This window comes from Chinchilla lanigera, unplaced genomic scaffold, assembly GCF_000276665.1.
Source record: "Chinchilla lanigera isolate Chin_1 unplaced genomic scaffold, ChiLan1.0 scaffold00012, whole genome shotgun sequence".
NCBI classification, from domain to species: Eukaryota; Metazoa; Chordata; class Mammalia; order Rodentia; family Chinchillidae; genus Chinchilla; species Chinchilla lanigera.
This window is the reverse complement of record NW_004955413.1, coordinates 21659202-21671463: the sequence shown is the minus strand read 5'-3', so window position 1 is coordinate 21671463 and position 12262 is coordinate 21659202. Positions and strand designations below refer to the sequence as shown.

At 40.6% G+C, this 12262-nt stretch overlaps 1 protein-coding gene across 1 annotated transcript in view; it reads left to right on the top strand.

The window, feature by feature from the left end:
- Window positions 1-12262, top strand: part of Itpr2 (inositol 1,4,5-trisphosphate receptor, type 2) — a gene marked incomplete in the record, with an annotated part of 429938 nt that overhangs the window by 48147 nt on the left and 369529 nt on the right.

Below are 12262 nucleotides of genomic sequence, written 5' to 3'. Positions count from 1 at the left end.
AACATAGTGAAGAAAATGAGTGATTATGTACTTTTTCTCGTTCTGTTTGGTGCAGATTGTGCTTTTTCTATGTAGGGGTCCCAGTCTCCTGTACCCAACTCATTACTGGTCTTTCTGCTCTCCGGTGGGAAGGCAGCTACAAGTGTTAGTGTCATTTTATACATGAAGCAAAAAGCCTGAGGGGTAAGGGAGGAAGCAGGATAGGGAACTTCACTTTTTACTTGATGAGTAGCACTTGTTGAAGTGGGACAAGGAGAAGATGAGGGAGTATTGGGGTTGGTATCCGCTTTCTTCTTTATTTCCCTTCTGCAGTTATTCTTGCGGTACTTTGGGCTCTGTCACCTACAAGGGGGACCCACTTCAGAACTTGGGGACTTTTTCCCTAAGATTTTTTGTTTATGCTACGTCCATACTTGTCATACCTTAATAGCTTTATATTCGGCTTTTTATAAAAGCTTAATTTTATATAATTATTTCCTCATATTCTGCAAATTCATTTTAATTATCATGTATCTCTTAAAGTCATTATGGCCTTACTTGATTGAGAAAGATGTGAAATAAAGCATACATTCAAAAATGCATATAATGACTGCATGGGTCTGTAGATCTGAATATGTATAGATATATGTAGGTCATCATGTACGAATATTGTTTGTGGATATTGAAAAAGATATAGAACTAAGTGGGATGAACTCAAAAATAATCCTGCTTTTTATTTTAAAAAAAAAGGACTTTATTTTTAAGCGCAGTTTTAGATTCACAGGAAAAGCAAACCAAAAGTACAATGATTTCCCATAGACTCCCTGGGGGGCAGGTCAGAGAGACCTTGGTTCTGAGACTTTCTCTGGCTCAACATTCCAAGCACCGTATTTTGGGTTATCATTTTCTGAGCCCCAACACTTTCGTTTTTGAAATGCCTAGGGTTGTTTTTGAATTCATCTTTATTACTCCAGTAAATTGTATTTGATTCTTTTAACTTCTTTCCTTTTCCTTTTCTCTGCCTCCCTCTCTCTTTCCTCTCTCCTTCCCTCCTTCCCTCCTTCCCTCCTTTCCTTCCCTTCCCTTCCCTTCCTTTCCTTTCCTTTCCTTTTCTTTCCTTTCCTTTGTTCACTCATTTTCTATCTTTTTCTGTAGTGGGGATTGAACCCAGGTACTTCATACTAAATTTCCATTCTCAGCCCTTTAAAAAATTTTTATTTCAAAACCAAGTCTTGCTAAGTCTCAATTTTCCCAGGCTGCACTGGAAGTTGTGATCCTCCTGCCTCAGTCTCCCAGAGTGCTGAGGTTGCTTGATTTCTTGATTTCTTTAGTTCAGACTTTGCTTTGGGTTAGTGGATGAGATATCACTAATCACTGGTAGCTCTAGAAAAGCTGATTTGGCGGTTTTACTTTATCAAAACTTATCAAAACCTGCTCTTTCAATATTCTTTTTGCACCTGACCTTATTCCTCCCCTATCACTTCTAGTCGCTCTTTTGTTTTTGATGGAATCCTGTCCTTCTTCCTTAGCAAGCTGCTGTGTGTCAGCACATAGTATCAATAATTCTGTTTGTAATTTGTCTAGATTTGCTTGGTGTTTGCAAAGCTAGGGTAATTTCCTTATATAAGATAAAATTCACAACAGAGTGATACCTGGGAATTTAAATAGCAGCCGTTGGGAAGGCAAACAGTTACAAACTGTTCCTTCTCTTCTTTTGAAAAAGAGCCATGTTCTGATGACATGAATAATGTATTTAAGAACATCCCTGGGCTTGCTACTCTGGGTTCATTTACATGGACAAAGAAAAAAAAACCTACTCATTAGAATTTGGTTTAAAATGAAACACAAGTTAGATGCCTGCAAGAGAAATTTGAAAAAACAATAGGCTTGTTACCAAGAGAAGGAATTTTTTACTCCAAGTTAGTTCGTGGAATTGCTTTTTACTCAACCACCTATATCTGAAGATGGGTGTTTCTCCTGATAGGTGAAAATCCATATGTGCATTTATGACCAGTGTTTTCATGTTAGATGATAGATGCTGGAGATAAAATCACAAGCAGTGTAGATACTGTTTCTGCCCTTGGGATCCAAATGGTCCCCACAGCCCGCCATGTTTACATTTGCTTCTTGACCTCCGTGATGGGGGTGACTGTAGCAGCAGATGTGTGGTCCAAGAGAACCAATAGCGTGCCATTTGAAAATACTTTTGTAAGTATTTCTTTTTATACTCCCACTTTTAATAAGTAAATTTAAAGGAAAATTCTGGCTTATTTCCTTTGAACAAAGGAGAATGCGCGAAGTCCTTCTGTCCATTCAGGTACCCAGTTGCAGATGGGGAGCCACAGGCCCCTGAAGGATGGCTTGCAGGTCCCAGCAGGTGAAACCCCAGGAGTGAAAATTGACACTCAGTCCTGGATTTTTAATTTGGGCAGTTTTTATCAAAGTCAAATTTTAGTAACTGTTATTATCCCTTGAAATTCTGATTGATGCTCAGGCAGTTATTCTTACCACTTCTAGAACTGCATCTGAAGAACTTTTAGAAATCCTCAGGTAGGAGCCGTCTCCTCTTTACTCTCCCATTTTCCATACCCCAAAGTGATTGTTTTTCTAAGGACTCTGCCTAAAACATTGTCACAGTGTGGGGTACTTTCAAGAGTCCAATGAAATCAACCTGGGATGGATTTGGATCAGATACTCAGAGAAAGAATAACAGTTGAGTTAAACTAACTTTTCCCATATTTCAAAAGTTATGTGAAGTGTAAGAAGCCAGCAGTCACTGTCTAAGCCAAGGATGCAGTGGGAGGATCAGGCCTGAGTGTTTTTGAGGAAATGAACATCGACAAGCGGAGTTTTATTACTCACAAAGAGAGCTGTTAAAATTCAGATGTGTTTTTGATGTCTACTGCGAATTCTTTTAAAATTTCTTTTAAAAAGGAGACTGTTTACCCATGAAGTTAATTATTCATCCTGCACATATATTGACCTCTCAAGCCTCTAGGCACAAAGCCCTATAGTTCTGTGGGATTCTGTGTGTAGCAAAAAAATACTTTTATATCTAAGTTTAGTATCATGGTGCTCTGAAGTGTTTAGGATCTTTGAAACTTTTAGTATAAGACTATGGCTTCAGCATTTAAAACTCACTCAAACTCGTTTGAGTTGATGAGAGTTTATTATTGAGAAGTGAGAGAGTTGGGATCAGTCCTGGTCTGAAGCACCTGGCCCTCATGACTGCAAAAAACGTTTCTAATAGTTTCAGATTAGTCCTGTTGATGTCCCTGTGACGGTAAGAGCTGTCCCCTCCGAAGTGGACAGCTACTTCTGAACTCTAGCATGGTGATCTTTCAACTTCTTTTGGTTATATGCTCCATCAGAAAAAAAGTGAGCATAGTAGATATATAATTATATATGTATTACCGTAATGCTAATATGTATACAGTATTACACATACATAAAATTAAAAAGAAGATAAAAGCAAATATAAATTTAGTTTCTAGAACTTTCTTCCACATTCTGGTTTACTGGATGCTCCCTTAGAAAGTACACACCATCCTCGGAACCTAATGTCCTGGTGTTTTGCCATCATGATGACTCAGCTGTTTTTGTCGATTGGGCAGTGTGTGAACCAGGTGTACGATCTCAAACAGGTGTCCTCATGTAACTTACTTTTGAAGGGGGGCCCTTGCACCTATCTCAGGATTGATTTGGGGATTAAATGGAACACGTAATTTAAAGTTGGTAGCACAGTGTCTGAAATGTTAGCACTTATCTTCTCATTTATGAGTTTCTCTCCATTCCCCTCACTTCTACTCATTTGTGTTACCTCCTGCCTTTCCTTCTGCTTGAGGACCTTGTTGTTGTCTTCTGCCTGTGTTTCTCTGTTGGCTTTTTTCCTCTGTCTCACATACAGAGGAGATCTGTTTGAGCTTATTGGTTATAACAGTATGTCTTATTCTGCCTGGAATAATCTTAGCTTTCTGCTATTGTCCCAGTGTAATTACAATGATTCTTTTACCTTTTTGAAGGTATCCTCAGTTGGAAAGAGAGGACCTGATTATCCCGTTAGGAAATATGGAGGACTTGTAGGAGTTTTACAAAAGTTGCTGCCTTTGGCACTGCATATCCTGGAGATGGCTATCTTCATAGGAGGTGTTAATCAGAAGAGCAGGTCCCATAGCTTACAAATTATAAGACAAAGATAGAGTCGGGGTGGGCAGGGCAAGTGTGGTCTGCCCTAGAGGGATGTCTATTAGAAGCATAACTAGCAATACACAGAGGGTACACAGAGGGGCAAGAGGTGGGGGCTGGGAAATTGGAGTCTATGCGCAGGGTAACTATCTTCTCAGATTGCAAAAATGAACATCAAGAGATCACTGAGAATTGAACTTGGGAATCTAAATCTATGATCTGAAACTCAACATCATGGTGAATATCTTTTAAACTGAGAAGACATCTTCATTTGGGTGCTATTGGGAAAGGTTATATTAGCATTCACAGCAGCAGTTATAAATGAATCTTCTTGTGTGTAACAGGTGTTCTAGCAAGAATGGAATTGTTTCCTGTTTTCCTGATGGTTTACTCAGAACTGTTACTCCTTGTCTTGCTTGTGGGTTTTCTTTCTTTTTCTTTTTCTTTTTTCTGCTTCCATGCTTTATCTGTATTGAAAACTCGGTAAATATTGATTCACAATCATGAAGATTATTGTAAGAGCGCTAAGGGGAAAATCCGTGTGCTTACTGAATCATGAACATTCTGTTTACTTTCACCTAAGTTCTACAGGTGTATTCCTGAGGCATAGAATTTAAAATAATCATTTTATTTGAGAAGTTACAGAGGACACATATAATGCTTATGAAAGAACTTTTTTTTTTTTTTTTTTTCCGGTACCGGGAATCCAACTCACAACCTCATGCTTGCCAGGCAGGCGCTGTGCCGGTAGCTAAATCCCCAGCATGAAAGAAATATTAAGGAGTTGTTTTTATACCCACTTACAGACATTTACCAGAATTGACAGCATAAGTAACCAATGGCTAAAAGTTAACACTTGCATTGTGTGAGGTCTGTAGACTCCGTTTTCTAAGTTCAATGTAGTATTTGATGGTAGTGTGGAGACTTGAAATGTTACAACTTTGGCACAGTACTTGGAAACAGTAGCCTCTGTTTCCTCCCAATAATCAGGAGCAGATGATGAATGTATTGAAACATACCAGTATTTCATTGTTTCCCCAGGAAAAATAAATAGTGACTGAAATTTTATGGTTGTTAGGGTTAGAAAACCAGTTATGAAAAGTGGCTATAACTTGGGCTTTTCCACTGATGCTTGACAGTTTACATTATGGAATACGCAGTATCTTTTCTCATAGAGACTTATAGTGATTATGTCTGAGGGACTGTTTCTTTGGGTCATAACCCATTTTTAATTTATCGATTTTGACATGTAAAGGATATGCTAAAGAGTGAAGAGTGATGCTTCTTTTGCTAGTTTCCCTCTCAGACTTTCAAACTGTGGAGTAGTAGCAGTAACCCATAATGACTTAAAAAAGAATCAAGCTAATACCTTTGGCTAATGGCTGCAGTTATTTGAATATACATGACATCTAACGGCTTAAGCCATGAACCACATTTCCTCTAGTCATTTAACAGATACTTTAGAACTGTGGATTTTCCCAGGTTTTACTCTTTTCTTTGACACTCCTTACACTTTCATTTTAAAATTTCATTTATTTCTGTTGTCCTGATGGACTTCAAAGTTTACATGTCAAGCTCCTTCTGACTTTCCCCATCTCCCCAGTGACTCATCATCTGTAGGTTTCCAAAAGGAAAGATTTTAAACTGTCATCTCCTGTTTCATGGTTTAAAAAATTATCCAAATATCATGAATGGCCATCATCATTTTTGCAAAGACCAGAAGGAAGCTCTGGGTCCCAAGGAAAACGGGACATCTGGTAGACATGTTCTGGAGACAACTTGGAAGTCATTGTACTGAATCTTTTCTGCAAAGATGCTTTAGAGATACCTATTTGAAGTTTAGGTGGGAGCCATTGTCAAAACAATAAGAAAGAATAATTTTTCTATTCTATGGAAAAATAAAACAAAATAAGAGAATAACAATAGTTAATATATTGCATATTGTTGTCTTCAAGGTAATTACTCAGAGTACGGGATATGGGCATAAAAATTCTTCAAACTATATTAGCACAAACCTTTCATTTCAGTGAACTAAGAGAAACTAGTAGTGTAACTATTCTGTGTTTTTTTTTCTTTTCCCTTCCTTCCTTTCCCCTTTCCCCTAAACTAGTTTCTCTTTCCTTTAGAAAAATTTCTTCCCATTTCACAATATCTATTGTGCATTTTGGTCCTTATTTACTCTTTTAATTTCTCATACCAGGGAGACAGACAATACAGTGTTTACCTATATGAGTCTGATTTATTTATTGCATGTATGGTCTCAAGTTGTATCCATTTACCTATAAATGTCTCAAGTTTATCTTTCTTTGTGGCTGAGGAGTACTTCATTGCGTAAAAAGACCGTATCTTTTTTATTCATTCCTCGGTTGATGGGCGTTTGGGTTGTTTCCAAGATTTAGCTATTACAAATTGTGCAGCTTTGGGCTGGGGATATAGCTCAGTGGCACAGTGCCTGCCTGGCAAGCTCAAGGTCCTGATTTGGATTCTTGGTGCCACAAAGAAAAGCAAAAACAAAAAAACAAGCTGTGCTGCTATAAACATGGGTGCATGTATAGTGCTGTGGTACGATATTTTTAATTCTTCCCGGAAGATTCCCAGAAGAGGAATAGCTGGGTGGAATGGGACCTCTAATTCTAGTTTGAGGTATCTTTGTCCTGCTTTCCCCAGTAGTTGCACCAGTCTGCACTCCCACCAACAGTGGAGCAGGGTTCCCTTCTCCCCACAACCCCTCCAGCATTTGTTATTGGTTGATTTCTTGATGATAGCCGTTCAGAAAGAATAATTTTTATATAATATTTTCAGATGTCATATGTCTTAGTTTCTTTTCTTGTTTCTGGTACAAAATATCTGACAACCAAAGTTCAAAGACGGAAAAGTTTATTTTAGCTCACACTTTGTACAGGTTTCAGTCCATATCAGCCGGTTCCAGGCAGGGTGGCACGGCAGAAGGGCATCACAGCAGAAAAACAGTCCATGGCAGAGCAGACAGGAAGCAGCAAAGCAGAAAATGGTGGCAGGAAACCTGCCTTTTTTCTCTCCCTTTATGTTCCATCCGGGCTACAAACTCTTGCCCAGATATTCTCCATAACCTTAATCCCAGTGTCACACCCTTAATCCACATTTACACAGTAATCCAGCTACCTTCAAAACTCCCCACTCGTGACCAAATGAGGCCCTGGGGAGACGTCTAAACACCTCAACATTGTGAAATTATTTAGTTAAAGCTTTCTGGAAAACTCTTCAGGATTTCGAAGTTTGAAGAGACTGGAATTGGTAGAAAGTTAACAGATTGAATTATTCAGATGATAAAATAGGACGTGAAAGTCTCACGAGAAGCATCAGGCAGTGGTAGGTTTGAGACAAGGGAATCTGTTGATGAATATTGAAAAAGGGACAGTGAAGGTATAGCAGGAGAGAGGTGATGTGATGTAGGGCACTCAAGAAAGGGTAAAGAAGTTTGCATTTGATGCAGAAGAATTCTTTTATTTTTTGGGACCAGGAATCGAACTCAGGACCTTGCACTTGCCAGGCAGGCACTGTGCCGCTGAGCCATCTCCCCGGGCCAGTGCAGAAGAATTCTTAAACGGAACCATATGAAGAACAGTGTTAGAAGACTGATCCAGTGGTATCGGGGTTGGATTGGAAATGGGAGATTTGAGTGCTGGAGAGTTAGGCAAGGACAGAATTGGAGATTTCCTGCTGAGAGGTGGCAAGCTTTGACCTTCCGTGGTGCTCAGTGAAAGGAGAGTGGTGGCTATAAAATTAAAATAAGAGTCATCAAAAAGACCTTATAGAATTTAATTAGAATTTTATAACATTTGTATAAATATAGAAGTTAAAGTTGTTTATGAAATTACTAATATTTGACTTTCTTAAATCCGCAAAAGTGACGGTTGTATACATGTTTTTGTAATTCGCTCCTGAGGGAGGCAGAAATGAGTGTTCTTAAAAATGGATGGTGGGGGCTGGGGATTTAGCTCAGTGGCAAAACACCTGCCTGGCAAGTGCAAGGTCGTGAGTTCGATTCCCGGTGCTGGAGAAAAACCAAAAAAAAAAAAAAAAAAGGATGGTGTTATGGTTTGTATCTAGACGCCCCTACCCCAAGCCTCATGTGGTCGTAAGCTGGGCTTTTTAGAGGTGGCTTGATCTAGGGTATGAGATGCTGGGATCAAGGATGTGATGCTGGGACTGATTCACAGCAGGGTCCTAGGAGGAAGGATGTGCGTCCCTAGGGTGGGCAGCCTGGATCAATGCTAAGAGATGGAGAGCAGGCTGCTGTTGTTGCTTGTTGCTTACTGCTGCTTCACTACTTTTGTGCCTTCTGCTTGCATGGACTGTTTCTTCCCCGTGATGCCCCTCTGCCATGCCACCTTGCGTGGAAGCCAGCCGACCATGAATTGAAACCTCTACAAATTGTGAGCCAGAATAAACCTTTCCTCCTTGAACTTTGGGTGTTGGGTATTTTGTCTCAGCAACGAGGAGAGTAACTAGATAGCTGGAGCACTGTGTTCCTGTACTCTCAGCTGCTCATGAGACTGGGGTAGGAGGACTGCACGTTTGAGCCCAGCCTTGGTAGCTTAGTGAGATTCTGTCTCAAAAAAACAAACCAAACAAAACAAAAAAGCAGGCTGGGGATGTAGCTCAATGGTACAGCTTCTGAATTCAATCTGCAGTACTGAAAAAAAAAAGAAAGAAATGTAGAAAGAGAAGGAAAAGAAAGAAACAAATGTATAATGGCTTCAACAAAGTACCAAAAACTTCAGTGGTGGCAATAATACTATTTAAATAAGGAGAGAAGCCTTAAGATATTTTATTTTTAGAGTTCTGACCTGGTAGCAGACTGAATCGTAGTATTGTAACAAAAGAAAGAGGGGGGGGGAGAGAGAGAGAGAGAGAGAGAGAGAGAGAGAGAGAGAGAGAGAGAGAGAGAGAGAGAGAGAAAAGCAAGCAAGCAAATTTTATGGATTTTTTTGCTTAGAAATTGTAAAGATGTGTGTCTGTGTATACTAAGTGAAAGTCTCAACCAAAGCAGAATAGCTCTTGTCTAAGTGGTGTTTAATCAAGGTAGCAAAACTTTGAAAGATTGATTACCTCTTCCAGTAGTTTGGCCCTGACTTGGTCAGTTGTTCATTTTTGAATTACTTGTATATTTAGCAAGAAAAAGTATTTTTTTCAGTTTGGAACTTTAGTGTAGCCTGAAGGGGAAATAAACCCAAGTTAATTAAGAAGCTAAACAAAATACCACACACTCACACACACACACACACACACACACACACACACACACACACACACACTCCCTGGTTAAATGAAGACTTAAACTCTTACAGAGAAATGCAGACACAGCTCAGTGTGCTCTGAAATAACCCACCTTGTCTGCATCACCGCGTTACCCTCCCCTCCTCTCCTCCTCTCCAGGCAGGTCTGATTGGTGAACATAAATTAGCCCTAAGCGGCCACATGTGCTTTGTAATAAAGAAGATCGCAGCACTGCCAGACAAAGTTCATGATGCTCTCAGCAAAGCAGGAGTACTGTGAGTGTGTGGATGGCGTTTCCACACAGACTCCTCTGAGAGAGAGCAGACCTGACCTTTGAGAAGGCATACCACACTAAGTTGGGTCCTGCAGCCCAGGAAAAGAGCCTACGTGCTTTAGGGAATCAAATTATCAGGTTGTTTCTGCTCATTTCTTATTCAGACTCACACCCTGCACTTCCTGAGCACCACAGAAAACACTAGCGCTGTCTTCCCTGAGTGCAGTGAATGTGGGACATGGGCAGAATGGATAGAATGGGCTCATTCTCCAGGTCCACTCCATTTGCATGCATATTTTATTAGATCTTCAAAGAAGCAGCTTATGAAGAGTTTCACAAGAGCATTTTGTGTGTGCATGCGTGTGTATATGTGTGCGTGCATGTGCATATGTGTGCGTGTATGTGTATGTGTTGTGGGAGTATTGCATTTCAAGCCTTTTGTGCTCACTTTGGTGAATGGGGTGAGATATTTCATATTTAATCTACCTGAGATCCCCACACTTTGATGCTGTTGGGTTACTCAGAAAAAGTTTAAGGTGCAGTTTGCGAGGGGCTTACAGTCTATTTGGGGAGATAAGAATCTATGCAAAAATTAAAGAACAAGAAAAGTTTATCATTATTGTTGAATAGTATGTATTACAGGAGTCTATAAAGGGAGTTTCTTGTGAGCTAAAGTATCTTGGAAGAATGAGGTTTAAGTTTTAGAATTACATTTTAATCAAAATGGTTTTTATTGAATATCTACAGTCACTGTGCCCAGTAATGGAACTTAAACCTGACATCTGAGTGACACTGAAACTAAACTCTTGGGATGCTTTAGGCAGAGCTGTGTAAAATGATTTTTCAGAATCATGTTAAACAAGGACATTGTGACCTCTCTCTCTCTGAAACCAAATATTGTTCAATTCTGCTTTGTTAAAATATGATTCCCCGGCAGACTTCTATGCTTTCTGTAACTGAGGATTTTGCCCAGGGATTTCTTTTTCTTTCATGAGGCTGTGGTTCTGGGAAGGAATTCAAGGGTCCTTCTTCAAACAGTGAATGTCAGCTATGTTGGTAGCAATTGTTCTAACGAGCAAATGGTTTAGCTTTGCAGTCTGGGCTGTAGAAAAATAATGTTGTGCCATTTACTGGATTCTTCAGAGTATCCAGAATTTATGCCTGAAGTAAACTTTTATGTCTGTGGTGTAGAGGGCTGCTTTTGTCTTGTGTCTGGACTCAGTCACACAGAGTAGGAAGATGACAGTGTGTCATCATTAGCATTGCAATCAAAACTGCACATCAGTGAAACCAGCTTTATGCCTCTGTTTGTTTAAGGATAAAAGGAAAGAAGCACCAGGGCTCCTTTATATTCTCTCCTGTTTTCATCCGGCGGGCCAGGAGCTCTGGAGGTCTGTTATTTGTCATTCCTGAATCACATCAAAGCCCATTCTGGCGAAGCCATAGCTAATCTTTGGGCAGGGTAGGCCTGAGTGACCCCTTGAAAGCATTTATAGTACAGCTACCTGGGAAATATTTCTCCTTCTTGCAAAATCTTTGATTTGAAAAAAGTTGCCCTTACCATCGTTTGCCTAACTTTTAACAGAAAACTGCTGACCATTTGTAAATGAGCAACAGTTTGCCTGCAAAATCATTTTCCTCTAATATTCACATTTTCCTTTGAAATGCTCGCAGTCACCACTCTGCTAATCGAGCCACACGGATGGAAAGATAGTCAATAAGAAAAGCACAGTCATGTTTTTCTTTAAAGCGGATCAGGAATGAAACCCGGGTTTAGTACAGGCTACTGCGAGCATTTTCCCTTCTCGTGTACGATGGAAAATAGTCCGTATTGATGATAAAAATTCAGACTGTATTGGCTCAAGATATTTTTCTCTATTCAAAAGTTAACATAACTTTCATTCATTTCTTCTCATATCCATGTTTTTTCATTCACTCGTCATTCCTTTAGAAAGCATTTACTGAGTACGCGCCGAGGGCCAGGCATTTATCAGATGGCTGAATGCTGTGTAAATAAATAAAGCAGGGTAACCGGAGTGCCAGCTGGACGGGGCTGAAAGCAGTGCCGGGGTGGGCCTCGTGGAGATTCGGTCAGAGGCCTGGAGAGGAGGCAGAGTTGGCTGTGCAGACTTCTTGGAGAGCAGCAGAGCTGGAGAGACCATCCAGGGCAGAGGCCTTACCAAGGGGTCCTGGATGAGTTCCAGGGATGGAAAGCGGGTCCCGTGGCTGGGTGGAGCCAGTGGATGGGAGGGGAGGCAGCAAAGTGGGTGAGGTGGCCGAAGAGGAAGTAGTGTAGGCAGGGCCCTGTGGGCACTGGGAGGCCTTTGGCTTTCACTCCTGGGGAAGTGGAGTGTGGAGGGTTGTGAGCAGAGGCTGAGAGGCCCTCACTTGGGTCCTAACAGGCTCATCCCGCTGGCTGTGAGGAGAGCCAGCAGTCAGGGAGGGGCAGGGGCGGAAACGCTGCACTTGTTAGGTGGCTGCGGTTATAGCCGCGAAAGTGTGGAGCTTTGGATCAGGTTTGTGAGTTGGTCAGAAATTAGGTGATTTCCTTCCTTCCTTCCTTCC